At 46.2% G+C, this 17,833-nt stretch overlaps 1 protein-coding gene across 13 annotated transcripts in view; it reads left to right on the top strand.

Moving 5' to 3' along the window:
- The window catches only part of Ten-a (Teneurin-a transmembrane protein), a 594,721-nt gene that overhangs the window by 538,709 nt on the left and 38,179 nt on the right, over positions 1 to 17,833 (top strand). The window lies entirely within an intron of this gene.

Genomic DNA, 17,833 nt, shown 5'->3' with positions numbered 1-17,833 from the left:
CGATATCGTCGGAAAAACAGCCACTGAATATTATTTATTTATTTAGTTACTTACTTAGAGGCAAACAGGGTTAATCCGACAGTATGTTAGTCTAGATCAGCGTTTTCCGAGCTGTTTTGGCTCGTGACCCCGTCTGAATTTTACTTATTTCTGTGGCTTCCAGTTACCACGATTCCTCCCGGCTGCTAAAAATAATTATATAGAATACCATTTGTCTGGAGCCTCGATCAATCGAGGCATTAATATAAACAGAGACGGACAAAATTTTATTGATTTGGATACGTGTTCGAATATTAAACAAACATTTATTCGCGTCGAATTCCAGGAACAATGGTACGATATATTGTGCTGCACGATTATGGTAACAATTCTAAGTTGAATGTCGAAGAAGGATAAGAAATTGAAACGAAACTGTAACTGATTTTCCCTTACCACTTAAGGACAAGGGCGCAAGATGGAGGTTAATAAGACGGAGTGCACACAACTACAGTTATTACTGCGGTTAACCGGCTTTTGTCGTGCAGCGCATATTTTAATAAATTGGCATGCCGAAGCCTAAACGAGAACAGTTCTGGTTCGAAGAAGGGGATGTTTCTGATTTTTCTCAACGTGCTATTTACATATAAAGGGATTCTTATAAAATAACCGACGCAATTGCTTTCGAAGATTATCGTTAATGAGCATATTCGAGGAAAATACTGCAACTACACTTTGTCTTTAAATAGAAGCATCAAGGAGATCCCAACATCCAATTTGGTATATTTTACTGGATAGAAGAGACTTAGCGACGAACATCTGGACAATTATTAACCGTATACCCCAAAAAGTTATGTGTGATTAACTTCAGAATTTCGAGGACTATCATCGAACAGAGGCTCGTTAAAAAGCGAGAGTTTCGCGTATGGGGCTTTGTTTTTGGAGCCACTCGAAGTCGGTCAAAGGCGAAAATAGTCAAGCGCATCGTTAATGTATACCGATAATGTACTTCTCTGATAATTACCAACGCGAAGATCAGTGATTAATCGTTCGAAAGCGAAAAAATGAGAAAGATAACAGTTCGAAGAAAGCAGCTGCGGCCACTGTCGAGCATTTAAACGGGGGGGGGGGGGGGGAGGAGGTAAAAAGCGAATAACACGCGTCCACCGAATCAATTAATTTCACTCGCCGGCTGACTACGTGACGTTCATTAATTACGTTGCTCGCGACGAATCTTCGGGGGTCTAATAAATTCGAATTCGGTTCGGGTTCCTCGCTGTGTATGTCGCTCGTCCGTGCGACAGCGACGTCGTTAATAATTACGTTCGGTGATTACGCGTAATAAAGATTACTCGTCCATTGCTTCGTCAGGCATTTTATCGTGGCCAGCCCGCGCGACATTGCGTATTTCCCATCTCCTCCCAGCAAATATACTTTGAATAATTCCCGTTGGAAAATCACGAACGGATGGGGACGCGCGTTTTTAATATTACGGGGACAATTAGGCAATTCTCGATCCCACGCAGCACCTCTGCATTGCTAAAATTGGGCAAAAAGATCGATTGTGGGGGGCTTTTGTTGGAACTTGAAGAACTTCTTAACCCTCGAAGACGTTTTGAAAACGTAGTTTTAACGCGTGTAACTAATTTGGGCATCCAGCATGGCTCTAATTAACGGGTAGTAGAAATTTTGCACGTTTTACAATACGACGGAAGAGCAATGAAAAGCTCATCGTCGGGTCGGAAGACGAAAACGGTGCACCGCGATGCAATACGAGACTCTCGACTGTTCGTGAAAGCTGATAAAAGGTAAATTAATGTTACTGCGCGCGGAGTAGGCGGTTGATTGACAAGAGATGCTTCGTGCCAGACAATGGACTGCCGGCATGACTAAGTACCTACTTGAAGAGTACCGTACTCCGCCACTCGTATGAAGAGCAAATATTATTTATCTCGTAACAACGTTCCCCGTAATTACGGCGATACGAATGTTTCCACGTAACCGGACAGCACCTCATTTTCGACCCTAATTCTCGTCTCTTTTTACCCGCGGACACGTATTTTTCATGTTAGATAAATAAAGCGGGTGAATTGGGGCGAAAATTACGTAAATAAAAACGACGGGCGCTCGAGTCGACGGCACCGCGATTAATCTAGTTTCTCTTTCTCGTTACTTTTGTCAGCGACGTTCTGTTTGTCGCTGGCACGTTTATTGCTGGAAGCGCTTAGGGCATTTCGTGCTCGACGACGAGTCGATAGGAGCGGTTTTACCGCGCGAATAAATTGCTTCCTTCTCGTTCGATGACACGAGCGTCGCGAAATACAAATCATACTACTTTAAGCACCATATTTGCACAGAAGAAGTTCTATATTATTCTAGAATTATTAATAACGGTTAAACAAAGTCTAGACTCCGCGACGGCGGTCCTGAGACCTCCTCCATAGGCGGGGGCGTATCGTTGACTAAATGCTGACGACTGAATCACGACTAAAAGTGCCTCTGAAATCCGTTGACGTTAACTAGTGGACGCCTCGAGGAGAAAAAAGAGGAACGCGGGCCGAAAAAGCAGGAAAAGACGCAAGACGAAGTGACTCGCAAACAATTACACGTCGCGGTCGCCACATTTCAGCCGTCGGAGCCCTTGTCTTTCTGCTGCGAGCTGCTTCACGGGTCATTGAAGCCAGCTGCCGACGAATCGCACGCGTTAATGTCGCGTGCCGCGTAACGATCCGGCCGCATTTGTTATTCCACGGAAATGGGACGAAGCGGAGACACACCGGAGGCCGTTGGGGAGGAGCGAGCCGTGCAAACAGGGCATTATCATCGTCGTTAGAGAAAACACACCGACCCTTTCGGAGCGTTTCTCGGCTCGTCGGCTCGGCGCCGCTCGTCCCCGTCTTCCCATTTCCCAACGATATCGTCTCACTCAAAATAATGACGACCTGGGTGCTTCGTTGTCCGTAAGGACCTTTCGACCCTTTCCTCCAATTTCCCAAGATTTTCGGACCTCTGAACGTCCCAAATATCTCCTCTGCTTGCGATGTCCGTTTATCGTGACAGATTTGGACGAGCACTCTTCGAATATATCTATCGGTTATCTACTTTTCAAGACACGCAAACGTCATCTTTGGTATATCAAGTGTTGTTAAATTCTTCCCTCTTCCCTTGAGTTGTCAGATCCTGTGTCAACCTTCCTAGATTTTTCTTCATTACGTCACGGTCCGAGCGAAATTGAGTTTCATGGAACCAAGGGGTGGAAAGGGAGGAAGGAAGGCAGGAGATGCGGTAGGTTGCCCCCGTGGACATTCAATTGCGCTGCCGCAAGTTTTCGAGCCATTTGGTTGCGTAAAGACGGGCAATCGTTCCGAATGCGGGGACGGATTTAACACCCCGATAGTGGCTGTTGTTGCAGCCACGCTCGCGTAATGGCTAGGATGTGTATCGCATAAAAGTTACCATTCCCGGACAGATAAAGCGACGCTTTTATTTTGCAAGTCCATACATAGAATGGGGACTGTATACGCTGCGTTTTATCCGGAATCTGCTAGTTGAATTCGTCAATGAAACTTGCGCAGTCGATCTTGCTGTGCCTGACTAATAAATTCAGATTAAACTTAGCATCGAGAAGCAGACTTTAATAATAGCCTTCGAGTGGCAGACATTTAAAGCAACGGAGGGAATGTTGGAATTTAATTTAAGACCAATTAAAGAGAAGTTATATATAGATGTAGGTTAGGTTCAGTGGTTGCCGAACCGAGCCTCGACTGCGTACTGTGTATATATAGGGTGTATCGTTATGTATAGGATCAGTTTCAGTAAAATTGATTCGTATTTGTGCCCTATTTGTATTAATTTTATCAAATTCAACATCGGCTCTCTAGTAGCAGAAATTAAAAGCAATGACAGGAACGTTGAAATTTAATTTAAGACTCATTAAAAAGGAGTCATGTACAGGGTGTTCCACAGATTATCACACAAATAGCACGTTGTATTCCACGATTTAACCGCAAAAGTTTGATACGTTACTTGGAAGTTTCGTTATGTAAAACAATCTGCTCGTTGGATATTCTCTGAGTATTCAAGGATTGCATTTGAATAATGATCGAAACGATTCCGCACCTTCGTTAATGCGTTTGAAAGCGGTTCAAAGCGTCTCGAAGCCATCGCTAGGCAACGGTCGATGACGACGAAAGCCGGAGGACCGACTGAAAACGTCAAAGCTCGCTCGTTTTGTTTCTGCCTTCCCGGCGAACCGTACTTGACCGGCGGCTTCCCGGATTTCCAGGCTAATGGGACACTTGGAGGTTTTGGAAAAGGTTCTCGTTCGAGGAAATCGTGAATAAGGCGCGCCTTCTTCGACTGGCTTTCGAGGAAAGCGTGGTTAGACCGACGAAATAACGTGCACCGGGGATAGAAGTCATGAAATTCAAAGAAGAATCGTTAAAATGCGATTTATCGCCAAACACACGTAAGTAGGACAGCGTAGCGCCGTATAAAATAGAATTTCCTCTACGTCTTCATCCGACACGAAACAAATATGTCCACTCGTGACGTTAGATTATTGCGTTATGTCTAACTAAAGTATATACACAGTATACAGAGCACATAAAGAAACTTTATTCGAATAAAAAGTTCTTAACGCGTAAACAACGTCCGTTCTATTCGTAAATTTGCTTACAGAGCCCACGGAATAAAAACTTATTCCAGCAGAACCATTATTTAAATGTTCGCCGGCTTCTGTCAAAACTTTTTCTCAAATTCCAAGCTACCCTTGTATATTCAGCGGCATCCTTTCAGCCCCACCTGCATACGTCTAAGCGATTACCACAAAGCGGGACGCATCAAGCTTAATCAGACCCCCGGAAGTGCACCGAAATTCCCGTCTCGGCGCGGCGACGCGGTAATCATCGCGGAACTAAATTTAAGTTTCCACCCCCGATGCGGTGGACGGCTAAGCTCGTAATCGCAAAAATGAGACGAAGGCAGCCCGCGAGATAGAAAGGACGCAAGGGACGCGAGCGCGGCAGAGGGGGAAGGGGTAGGGGGTTGCCGAGATAACGAGAAAACGAAGGAAAGCGAATGAGACGGTGGAACAAAAACGTCGAGGAGCCGACGGTTGGGAGGCGGAAAAGAAGAAGGAGGGACCAAGCAACCAGGTATTTTTGCATTATCGTCACGTGCGCAGTCTTATTACGGGCACACGTGGTGTAATATTCTCCCCCTCGGTGTTCGCGTCGACTCGCGGCCTTCCTTCTCGTTGGCTGGTCGCGCGTCGTGTGTCTCGCATTGTTAGAATGCGACAGGCGGTGTTCATCCGCGACACCCTGAAGGGGGATGATCGAATACTGGCGAAGTTTGCTGAGACCCGGCGCGGATGATACACCCCCCCCCCCCCCCCCAACCACTTCCAGTCGATCCTTCGACGCGCGAACTTCCACGGCGTGTTGCGAGAACACGGCCCCGTCACGGAGTCCTGCCGCGTCTTTGTTCGCCATCGTCTTCCCCAGTCTGCCACCCCCGCCCCAATCCCAGCGACGCGTCAACCAACAGTCCTACAGGGGTCACAGACGTAACGATTTTTCCTGCAATTATTAGATTTCGTGGCTGCCTTGTACGCTACGAAAATACTTTAGTCTTCAACCCCCCGCATTCGAGGAGTGGGTCCTACAATTTTATAAATTGCGTTAGAGAGGATTCCATTTTCTTTAAATTTAATAGAAAAATTCATAATCTACGACTAGCAATATTAGAGCCTCGTCGACAACAGCAGACTTCGAAGCAACGGATCAGCCACCCCATCGCGCGGGTGGTCCTTCCCGCTCAGGTTCCTCCCCCAGGTTCGTCCGTGTCTCGTAATAACGTCTTCCATCGGGTGACGCTTCCTTTTTCCCTTACGGTGCCTCGTTTGTTCCCGATGCGTGCCGCGAACAGGAGTCGCGGACGTGATCGGGTTTAACAAGGTCGATGCGTATCGAGTCTAGCGATCGAACGCAGCGAGAAGCCACGGGGATGACCCCCGAGCTGCTGATCGTATCTTCTCGTTCCCTAAGTAATGGGAGTTTGACGAAGATATATTGGTAGCTACGGTTCCACCGAATCAAACTGTTAGGTTTAACGACTTGGGTCGGATATTCAATTCAAATTGGTGACACATGACACGGGAATAGTGTTTGAGGGGTCGGTAGGTGTCCGTTAATCCCTTCCCGTACTTTAATGAGTTTAACTTGTGATGAAGATTTTGGCCCAAACGAAAACATTACGAGCCAGGCTCGCGAACAGAAAGCCACGATCGTCATTGAGTTTTAGTTCCTATCGGTACGCCACAAGGGTTGGTCACGATTCTTATAACCTCTGTTACCGTGCGTTGACGCCTATCGTTTGGGCCCGGATTTCGTCCAGCTAAGTGCCACGAGAAGAGGTTAAAAGTGTTGGAGCAGAATCATTTGTGTACAGGGAGAGTATCTATGCCGGGGACCACTTAAATATTTTAACACGAAGTTTTAATATAAATTTTGAAATAAACAAGCACGAGATCACGCTGAAGAAAACCTCCGCCAAAGGGTTGGCGTGTGCTCTCCCACCCTCTTGACGCAAACCACAACCCTCTGTGCCTCTCGAACAGTGAGGTTAGCTGGCATTGCAGGATTCATGCCTGGCGTGTTTCACAGTCGGAAAAGTGGCCTTGAGAGGTAAGCTGACCTCTGGTCCTTAGTATAATTGTCCTGCAACTCTTATGGATCATTGGTACATAAATTCTAACTCAAAATTAACTCCAGACTTTCTCCCATTCATTTTTGTTATTTTATACTTGCTCGTGTATTTCTAAAATATCTTATATTCGATTAAAAAGCACGCGCTAATTTTCAATAATAAGGCGTAATAAAAGCGTTCTTACTACCAATAGATATTCGGAAAGAAAGTTTGGTGGAAACCGACGCGGTATTTAGGATCGCAATATCACACTCGGAGAATTTCGCTGGAAAATCACGGGCATCGCGTGCATTACAATTCGTTTTATTAATCCCCGTAAACCGCGTTTCTGATCACACGGTGCAGCCGGTAGAAGCAACGAGATTTCGCGGGCGAATCGACGAGTCGATTTGGCAGGCTTGTCGGTAGATTGCACCGTCGCGCAACAAAACGAAAAGCTGTCCTCGATCGCTCGTTCGTTTCGACGCCTCGAAACGAGGAATCGTGATTGTCAGCGTGCCTGCTTCGTATCTGAAATGCCAAATTTTATTCGGAGGCTGAAAAATAGCGACTTTTCGCGCGGAAGATGGTTTGCACGACTTGCACATTTCCTCCCGTATAATACGATCGGAAAAAGCTCTCGTGAAAATAATTTTAATTAAAAGAGTTGCTTAGTTTTCTTAGTCGTCGCTCCCTCCATCGATAAATCTTGCAAGGTACACAAATTTTTAAGTTAGTTGTATGTCACGGACATGAATCGTAACTAATAAATCAAGATCCTGATCTGTTAAAAACCTGTTACTCCTAAAAGGGTACAGATAAGATCTGCTTCGCGATAGTAAAACTGGCAGAAGTGTGCCTCGGAAAGGGACTAGGCAAACTGCTAATAGCGTCAAAGATAGGATCGCCAAGCAAAGCTTTATCGAGGAAAGTAACTAGCGGATCTGGGACGAAATGGAAGAGTGTTTAGCAATGTATTTGAGTTTTGCTAATTTAAAACAGCAACTATGGAATTGATAAAATAAAGCAAGTTCGAGAAACGCATGTACAACGGAAAGGTTGCAATTTTCCCATCCTAGTCACCGCGTAGACGCATAAATCTCTGTTAAAACTATCGACAAAACAAATCTTAAAGTCCGTCGTGCGTAAATTGCAAGAGACACTTTATACCAAAGCGTGGGACACTAGTATGCAAACGGTGTGCAGAAATATCGGTACCGATGCACGTACGCGCAGATATCTTGCGCATCGCACACCGGGGAAGAACCTTTCTCGCGGACACGTTTCATGCATCCATGTTGGAGCAACGTTATTTCTGAGCAGACTGTACGTGCCCACACACGAGAAGATCCAGACTGACTCGCCTTTCGATGCAGAACGTCCATTGCATTATTCAATTCTGATCGGTCGCAATAAAGAAGCAAAATAAGGTACATTGGGCCATCGAACGGCAGCTAAGGGACTATTGGAAATCGAATGCAATATTTTACACGTTGAAGTGAAAGTTTTCGTGCACGCTATCGACTCCAAAAAACATTACGCGATACTCGAACGTTTAGCGTTATAAAGCCTAAGTTAATCCGATTGAAAATACTTTTTACCCCCGGATAATCGAGGCTCCACCGTGCCATCTTCACCCAATTACAACTGCTGCGTAGCGTACAAAAGGTAGCCAGAATAATCCCTCGTCAAAGTAACATTATACCTCTGTCTCTTTACACACGTACTTTTTATTGAAAAGACACGTTCCCCGTTTAAGGGTCGCGGAAATACAGTATGAAATATCAATAGACGAGGCGAGGAGATTACGCATTCACCGTCCATGCATTAAATCCGTCGTGACGAGCAAAGATTGGATTTTCGTTGGGAACACAGCCCGGACCATGAAAGGGAGAGGGATTCCTCTCACGTGCCGCGCGATTTTATCTCGCCCCGTGGCGAGAGGAGATGCACGACGTGGTTTCTCAGTCGTGGATTGCCCGCCCGGGGGGATGATTTCGCGAGGGTGCGCTAATGCATCTCTGCACAGAGGTTTCGCCAAGTTCTCGCCTCGCGATTGGCACGCACCGATCCCGCCGATACAACAAACGGACTCGTTATCAGTTATCGCGGAATTGCGCAGCGGCTCGATTCATTCATTACCCACACCGGGACTTCTAACGGCGCCGGAAGTCGTCCCTCCGTGTTTGCATACATTTGCATGGGGGGGGGGGGGGCTTTGTCCATGGGAAAAAGAACAAACCCGTGTTCCCCGAACGTAATTGTAATTTGTAAACTGTCGTTCGTGTTAATCGATCGATGTCGTGGTGTCTGGTTAGGCACGTATAATGCTCGAACAGTTTTTTTACATTTCTCCCTGTTGGGGGTTGCGAACTCTGCTTTGTAAAATGCTTAGATGACGCGTTCTTTACGGCATAGACCTTGTTCGAACGGCAACCATTAGGGTGACTCGACGTATCAGTGACTCCGATTTCTGCGTAACGTTGCCGCAACTGGTATCCTCTTAACACGACGCCGGATAGCAATAAACCACGGAAAGCTGGTACAGGGCACAGAGGAAGAGAAGACAGGATTTACGCGGGATTGTATTACCGGGCGCACGCAGCAGCTGCCTGGTGTCATATTTTATAATGTTGCGACTGACATTAGCTACGTCCGCTCTCGTGTTCAACTGTCGGGACACGAGACCGCGGAACCCATTTAAAGATTCATCTGCTTGCACTCGGTTAATAAGAGCCACCGGTCGTGAACAGCCTCCCCTGGGCCCACTTGCCAGAGTTATGTCGATTCCTCGAACGACGTCTTTAACTGCCGCCACAGCACTGTCTTTGCACGGTGACGATTGACGCGTGGATGTAAAAATCGTCTGGGAACCCTTAAGAACCGAAATTTACTTCTAGTTTTTACCTAACTTTTCCATTAGATGAAAGAGTCAGCTGATAAGATCTTAATGTTTCTCTACGTAAAGTAGTTGGATTGTCATCGCGAGAGTGTCAGTTCCACCTGTAGTCAACTGCACACAGCAACAAACCCCACAATTACAGGTCAAATTATTGCAACTCGTAATGGTAATTGCTTCCTTTATTTCTGCTAATCGGTGTTCTCGTCGATCCTAATCTTAGCTCAATTAAAGTTCAGTGACTGCACATCCCACAAATAGACCTTAATTATGTCATCTAATATCTATTACGTTGCTTGCTCAAACAGAAGCGATGCTCAGCAATGGGATCAAGCGTGTCGCAAGTAACATCGAATATTGCACTCATAAAGCTACCCGGGACGAACCATTTCCTATTAATTCATCCCTGAGAACATATTCGATCCTAACACTAGTGACACTAATTCTGTCTGATGACCACGATCAGCTCAGCCGAAATTGGCACTGATCTAATAGCACCGGTAGTCCGATGACCCTGTAAATACCAAAGGACAAAGCGAAGTTAATGACATAGTTTCGTGGTCAGAGGGGCCCAGGTGTCATCGGGCGCGTTTGAGGACCAATCATCATCTATCCCGTACCCGTGGCCGGGAAATCCTTTCAACGCGCGTTTCCTCGTTACCTGGCCGAGATTAATATTCAAAGAGGAACGCTTGGAACGAGATTCTCGACGTGCAGGGAGTTAACGCTTATAAACTACGTAGGTCATCGAACGTCGAGAGCCACGGTATCCTTGCGCCTTTAAAATCGCGATAACGTCGACCTTTCCATCCCCGGGCGTCGCCTTGAATATTCAGCGGTATCGCGCCTATTATTAGCAAGCCTGCCCTTAAGGGCACCGCCCCCTTAAAAGAAGAGACGGGCTGGTTGGGGGTGGCCGTGTTCGCGGGTTACGGTACAAGACAGCACCTCCAGCGACGCGGTAATCGGGCGATTAAAATTATAATCTCGACGTAATCACGTCGTTGTATTACGGGGCCGGCAGGGTCGCTTCTAATTAATATTAAAAGAGGGAAATTATTAATTAGCGGGAACTGGCGCGTTAAAGGCACTCCGGAGCCCGTCACGTTGGTTCCCTCGTTCTTTTACCCATGGTGTATGCACGTTAAACGGAGGGTGACGCAGTGCAGCGCAGTTATTATTATCGTCCCGCCTAAATATCTCCTTCTCGCAATACGAACAATATTTTTTACGCAATTTACGCGCTATCGAGACACTGATATGCTGCAAAAATTCTTGATCTCGAGACTAAATAATTGTAGGACATTTTTTTGTTAACGTTAATTGGATGGAGCAGCAGCGGCAGTTAATAAAATTTGTAGTAAACGATGAATATAACAGAAGCTACGTTTCGGTATGCGAGGTGCAGAGAGAAGCATACCGGCTAGGTTTACGGTCGAAACGCGGAACAGCCACCACTTCCGACGCGATAATTACGGTTCCTACGGTGTGCTCGACGACGTTGTCGCGCGAGCGCGATTAATTGCGATTCTTCGGTCGTTTCGGGGTTTATGGTCGCCGCGACAAGCAGCTCCGAGGTGCAGAGTTCGCGAAGGAACTATCGGCGCCGCGGATGAGCGATTAAAATTTTAACCGGTTCAACGGTGTTGCGTAATGGCGGTGAGTTTGTGGCTCTTTCGTTGCTTCTTTCATTAATTCTTTTTATGAGTTGGTGCTTCGGGTCCCGGGAATTGAATACGTCGAGTTGAAACCCGCACAGCGTGGCACGTTCTAACCGTTATAGTTCGCGGAAACGGTCCAAGTTAATCTATTTCGATTATTTGAAGAAGGAGGGCTTTGCATTCATTGTTCTTTTTATTCCAAGTAACTTTTTATGCTATGCCTTTTCAGAACTTGGTTGATCACGAAGAAGATAGTTAAATCGGTGCCCCGTCGATGTAGCGTTTAAACGAATTCGTCGAGGGAAGAGACCACGATCGAGATTATTTGCTAGGTTACAGGCTCTGCTAATAGGGACATTATGAACTAATTCGATTCTATACCTCATTGATTGGGATGAAAGAGCAGATCTAATTAATCTCGTTGGCGCATTCATAGGGATCCTGAGCCACTCATTGTAGTTCTATGCAGTGGGACTGAAAGCCTGTAAACCTACTGATCCAAAGATCACGTATATTTTTATACTCGAACCACGCTGACGATAATCCCTCATCCCTATAGGGCTGGGAACAATTAGCTTTCTCGTCGTTCAAAGTGTACTTTAAGGACGATTTTTCGTAGGTACTTCTTCCTGAATATCAAACTCATTAATATTTCGCCATGATAGAACCATAGTTACATAGGTTGCATGTATGAAGTCGACATAGTCTCTGAAACAGTTCACGTTACACAGTTTAATGGTCTTGGGTAGGCACGAAAGGCGAAGTACTTCAAGTGCCCTTTCGAACGAGGTACTCGGTAACGTGGCAACAAGTAGCATATCACCGAAGATACATTGTAAGCAATTGCTAACATTCGGATAGAATCGAATAGATTAGTTTCGGCTACAGCCTTAAGTTTCGCAGTATTTTCTGGTCCTTCCACTCGATAAAAATCGGTGACGTTTCTTATTAGCGTTCTTTCTGTACCCAGAATCATGGCCGTTGGATAAATTTCATTTAAAGAACAACGTCCTTTTTCAGAAAGCGGGACGGACTTCGTTATGCTCGACGCGTGACGGTCATAATTTCTTTTTCGTTCACCTGGAAGTACGATTCAATTTCAAGCGGCGACCCCCGCGTCGAGTTACGGATCCTGCTGTCACTTTATCTTTCTTTCGAGAACGGTTCGCGCGCCAGAGACAGGGGTGTCGGATTTTTATTAGAATTCTTTGTACGCATCTCGCCTTTCTGTCTCGCGATGGCTCGCGTCTTCTCCGCGCTCTAGACGTCGTGTTTCACCGGAGATCGGATGAACCGTGTCCGTAATAAACGTCCCCGTTTCTCGCTCTTTAACAAAGCCTCCGCGAAGGGAATCGTCGATCTATCGGGTCGGGTACAACAGGAGTTTACAACGAGATTCAGTAAGCAAATATGTAACCGTGTTCCCAGAAAACCACTACGATTGGCCTCATTTGATCGTGCAAATCCTCCTAGAGCACTCAGACTCGGACGTAGATAAGTTTCGCCCGTAAGTTGAGGATTTCCCAGGGAATTCTGATGCTGCGCTCGCGGAGAGGAGCGAATCGAATCGCCTCCGTGTACGGACGATCGGTTTCCCCGTTCGTGGACCACTCGAAGGGTAGACGAAGCGCGCGATCGAAGAAGAAGCCAGGAACAGACGAGTCTTAACGAAGTGGGCTGCCTCACCCCAGGACAGAAAAGAACGTTTGATGTCTGACCACGGTTCAGAGCCTATACGCTTGTTATCGAGCGTTTCGAGTAACGACGCGTTCGTTACATCATAATTGGATCACACGCTCGGCCCTATCCTCGAGCGGGCAGCTCCTGGGCTGCTCCAATCTTCCACTCAGACAACACTCGACTCAATATGTGACAGCAACGCCACCGGCAATTACCTTTTTAACTTCCAATATATCAGACAGCCGGTCAATTCGCTTAATCGGCGTAGGTGTTGCGCATCGAGGACGAGGCAGCCAGGCAGCAAGGGTGGGCACGTTTCGAGAGACGGGAGGACGGGGCGGATGCTAGCCACCTGAAACGTCGAACGTGCCCCGAATTAGAATAGCGCGGGACGCCCGTGGGGAAGCAGCTCGCGCGAAATGTTGTAGCAGGAATTTTATCGGCGCCCCGAGGGATTTCTTGACTCCGAGAATTGTTTGAACGTAGTGTTTCATTCGGGACTTCTGTGCGCGACGTCGAGACACTTGTGCACTTTGCTGCGCGAATTCTGTTATTGTCGCGGGGCTGGATTTTATAATAGCGTTTCCGGACGAGTCCTACCCTTCGCTGTCGCTCCTCCGCTCGTACGCGTACCTCGCGTTGTTATCATTTTCTTGGGCGAAAATATAATATAATAACGCTGCAAACAGCTTTCGATTGTTATTCAATGTTAGAACGTACACCAAATATGTTTCACAATATATTTACAGAGCATCGTTGCTGCTTTTCCACAGATATTATTCCAATATTTAGAGTTTACGCAAAGCTTGCCAAAACAATGTGTTTCGCAGTCTATTTGATTACCCGTCGATATCATTGTTGGGCAGAATGTAATCCAATTACGCTTGCCGCGATTACTTCTACAAAGTATTTGCACCGCGATCGCATTATGATTACACTGTAATTTTCGTGCAAGTGCCGCGTAATCATAATTACAAATCACTAAATTGTATAATTACCGTGTAATCATAATACAGTTATAACGAAATTATTTTGTAGTAACAAGTCTGGCAAATATAATCTGATTAAGTTTTGCCCAACATTGGTCTGTACAAGCACGGAATAACGACGCCATTGTTTGTTTCGCGTTTCGCTTCCATTTTCGTGCGCAATGGAGATGCGCGTTTGCCCGAATGCATCATGGCGCGCTATTTAATTTTGAGATCGCAAACTTTACCAACGACCCTTCTATTTGTCTGCAATTTCTGCGTAGCTCGAAGGCGTTCATAAGCCAGCATCATAATAATGGCGGAAACGCAACGTTGCCCCGAAAGAGGGTGCACCATGCACCGCGACCGTGGACCCATCGAACGTACCAACGGGATAACCTAATCCATCGTATCGATTAGGAAATATAACCCAATTTCAGCTAACTGATTTACTCGCGCAAACGGATTAACCCGGCTTGAAGAGGGGCCGCGGCGTTAACGCGCCGAATTGCTGCTTACTCCGTTCTTCCGTAGTGCTCCTCCGCTCCTTGTCTCTCTCTCTTTCGCTCTCTCTCTCCTTTCTGTCGTCGTTCATCTTGTTTTCAGCTACTCCCCTCGGTTCATTTGTCCGTTACGTGCAATCAGGAATCCGGTTGTACGGAGTGAAACACGGTGTACAGCTGTCTGAAGGTTCTTAACCTAAGCTGTATTTATTTGTCTCCGTCGGAGAAAATTCGCCGCGTCTCCCGCGTTCGCAATCTCATTAAAGCTTTATCCACGACGCCCAGGAGTTGATTAGTGCTGCGCGTAACGGAATTGCGTTTCCGACGACAATTAAACGTTCGAGGAATCGTGGCGCGACAAGGGCGTTTCGATCGACCTCTGCAACGCGTCGTCTAACCAACAAAATCAGAGAGCTCTTTCTCCGAAAGGCCTTTCCGGTTTCGAGATCCAAGAATTAGGTGGTTTTAAGCAGTTACTTGCATAGGAACTATGGGATACGTAATTTTCATTAACCCTATGCTGTACTAAAGCCTTACCTCATCTATTAAATCCTAATCTCGACGCCTTAGTAAGGATTAATGGAAACTTTAGTACTATATTAATCATTCATGGACTACATAATCCGTTTCCAACGAAATTATTAATAACCTCCGGTTTTATAAAACTTATAGACACTAAATTCCACCATCGCATGCAGCGCAACATTCTTGATAGGCAAACCAGTTTAGTTCACAAAAATACCTACTTTAAATATTTAAATAAGGGAGGGGCAGACAGCGAGATCTTAGGCGAGACGGCTCAAACATCGAGTAAGATGTCACTGGCCGTCGTCCAATTTTTAAGACCCCCATTATTTCGCCATTAAAGTTCTTTCGTTGGGGCGTTTTTGCCGGGCGACGGGGTCCACCGATACTTTTAGTAAATTAATTTTCTGCCGCCGTCTGTTCTCAACTTAATGATCCCAAAGAAAAAGCAATATTTATCGCGCCGGTATTCCTTTCCTCGTTTCTTCTCTCGCTCGGTGGGCTAAGCAACGACGCCCGGGACTTCTGCCAGCGATATTTTCTTTTCTCCCCTGTCCTCCGTCCCCCTCCCCTTCAACCTGCCCTCCTTCAACCCCCTCCCTCATCTCTCTTCGTCGTCGTTCGTTCGTTCCTTTTTTTTTCTCGTCTCTTTGCGTCGTGTCTGATTGCTTCCTGCCCGAGGAAATATGAGCGGACGTTTATAGGATCGCGAAACGCCGAGAGCGAGCGCGATTATTTATGGTATTTGTCGAGCGTTGCTAAATAACTTACACGTTACGCGAGCAAGGTGAGACATCTTGATGATCCCCGCGCCAGAGAAACACGAGGAATCCTCTGATCTGCAAAATTGAGGAAAATATTTTTTCTTTCTCTCTATATACAATAAGAAATCATTTCTCGAGCTATACCGACAAAAATATTATTTGCGTTCCGCCCTAGATTCGCTAGAAGATTCTTCAGCGAAATTATTTTTAACAAATCCTACTTTAGATACTACTAAACTCAGCAGCGAGAAATAGCAAGAACTTTTCTATTTAAAACCAAGAGAATCCGCTGAAATGGATAATCTTTATTTAATTTATTGTTAGCGTATCCCCGCAGTGCAATTGCACGAGTCTTAAACGGTTTAAGAATGATTTTATGTAGTAGCCATACATTCTTCTCAACTTTCATCTTCAATCTTCATCTGCTGTCTCTTTTCCTGATTTCCAGGTTAACCTAGCTATTGAGTTCCTCGAAAAGATGACATTAGCGAAGCTCTTGACGATAGCCAGTTGTCATTAATATTATTTTTAGACGATGCAAGAGAGATTCGATTTTGCTAGACAGCCCGTAACATCAAATCCTAAACATTAAATCGTCCTGGGAAACGCCTCGAATTAATGAAGCTTCGACTCGAGAGGAACTCGAATTAAGCGAATCGCCGAGCCCTGGCACTCGAATCGCCCCCTATTTCTCACGTCCCTCGTTTTCTCCCCCAACGGGAACAGGGAAAGAAAACTACACTCGGGCCACCAAAATTTACAAAAGCAACTTGTTCCGTTTCCCCCTCGGCGAGGCTCGGTCGGATCGGCGTTCGCGTTTTCCCTCGATTAAAAAGGTAGCCTCTCCACCCCAATTTGCGCGGAGCCGTTTCCAGGCCGCGTAATTCCTTCGTTGGTCCAACACCTGCCCCGCAGTCTGCCGGCATCTTAAGCGGAAAATTCAATATTGGCGCACGAGTATTGTCGAGCATTCACGCGCTACGAATCCTCCCGGCCTAGCCGTTTCACCCCCTCGTCCCATCTGCCAGTAGCAATCCTCGCGTTATTCTAGCGCGGGATTTTTAAAACGGGCCGCCGCGTAATTCCATTCACGGGGCCAACGTTCATCGGGGTTGATCTCTTAGACCTCTTGCAAAAATCACAAGCTGCATTAAATAAGTATCGACACCAGAAATTTACTAACTCGATAAACTATTGCAATAGCGAACGCAAGTGTTTCAAATTTCAAGTATTCACTTGTTCGCGATGAAATGTTTACGTCTGCGATTAAAATTTTCGCCTGTATTTGCCGAGCAAATGAAAATTTGCATTTGAACAGGAGTTTCGCCCCTGTCTATAGTTGAGGCGCCGCGTTTGATCCCTGTTTGGGGCCCCTTTTTCTGGATCGCTCTCGATACACAGGGGATGAAGATAAATATCGCTCACGATGAAAATAAAATCCTTGACGTAGGTCCGACGGGGCGAGGCTTTAACCTGTCACCCGCGGCGAGAGCTCCTGGCCTCTCCGAAAGCGCGTCGACTCGTTCGATACACGCGCGACCGCTTTCCGGGAGGTTAATGGGAGCGATTTTTACGCGCTATCTCGTCGTCGCCGTCCGCTGAACGTGCTAGCGCCTCTTCTATTTTTTTTTTTTTTTTTTTTTTTTACCCCTCCCCCCTCCACTTTTCCGGAACGTCCCGTTTTTCCTTCTCGTTTCCCGCGGTTCCCAACGGGCTGGGCGACGATTTCGGCGGATACAACGGTTGTTTTGTTCTCGGGGTGTACTCGTGAATGCAGCGCGCTGCTAGGTTGAATGGAGCTGTCAGCTAGAGGGGTTGGACTGCGAACAGTAGAGCCGAAAGCCGTATAATAAAGGAATTAGATTCGAAAGGGAAATTTGCCGCTGACTTTTTCGAGCAGCTTGGTAAGAATTGAAAGAGCAACTTGTATTTCGATTGCTGACGTTTGGGATCTCTGGCTGTGCGCTACAGAAATTTCGGTAGAAATTTCACGTGTCTGACTCTGAAGGTGTACTTCCACTTGCGTGAATTGTATTCTGTTTGGAATTACGATTAGAGTATATTTATAGAGCAACGCGTTTTATAACCTGGTAATTAGTTATACCCGAGAATGGTTGGGGATGTTTGGTGGAGCAGCAATCATATTTTGAGTAATTGAACCTCCAGC

The sequence above is a fragment of the Colletes latitarsis genome, chromosome 1 (assembly GCF_051014445.1).
Source record: "Colletes latitarsis isolate SP2378_abdomen chromosome 1, iyColLati1, whole genome shotgun sequence".
Taxonomy (NCBI): Eukaryota; Metazoa; Arthropoda; class Insecta; order Hymenoptera; family Colletidae; genus Colletes; species Colletes latitarsis.
The sequence above is the reverse complement of the archived record's forward strand: the minus strand, read 5'-3'. Positions and strand labels throughout refer to the sequence as shown.